The sequence below is a fragment of the Chiloscyllium plagiosum genome, unplaced genomic scaffold, assembly GCF_004010195.1.
Source record: "Chiloscyllium plagiosum isolate BGI_BamShark_2017 unplaced genomic scaffold, ASM401019v2 scaf_14176, whole genome shotgun sequence".
Classification (NCBI taxonomy): Eukaryota; Metazoa; Chordata; class Chondrichthyes; order Orectolobiformes; family Hemiscylliidae; genus Chiloscyllium; species Chiloscyllium plagiosum.
Genome location: NW_025215090.1, coordinates 19,871 through 20,196, shown reverse-complemented (window position 1 = coordinate 20,196; position 326 = coordinate 19,871).

The following is a 326-nucleotide window of genomic DNA, read 5'->3' as shown; positions in this document are numbered from 1 at the left end:
GTTATACATATTTTTTTAACCAGCCAACCCAGAGTCAGTGCTCCAAACAGAGGAGACTATAAATATCCTGGTCATATTTTTTTTAAATCCGCCAGCCTGCAGTCAGTGCCCTCACCTGAGGAGACTCTAAATCTCCTGGTTATATATATTTATTTAAATCACCAGCACAATGTCAGTGCCCTAAATTGTGGAGAATTAAAATCTCCTGGACATACATGTTTATTTAACCATCCAGCACAGAGTCAGTGGTCTTGACTGAGGAGAATCAGAATCCCGTGGTTTTACATATTTATTTAACTAGACAGCAGAAAATCAGTGCCCTGAAC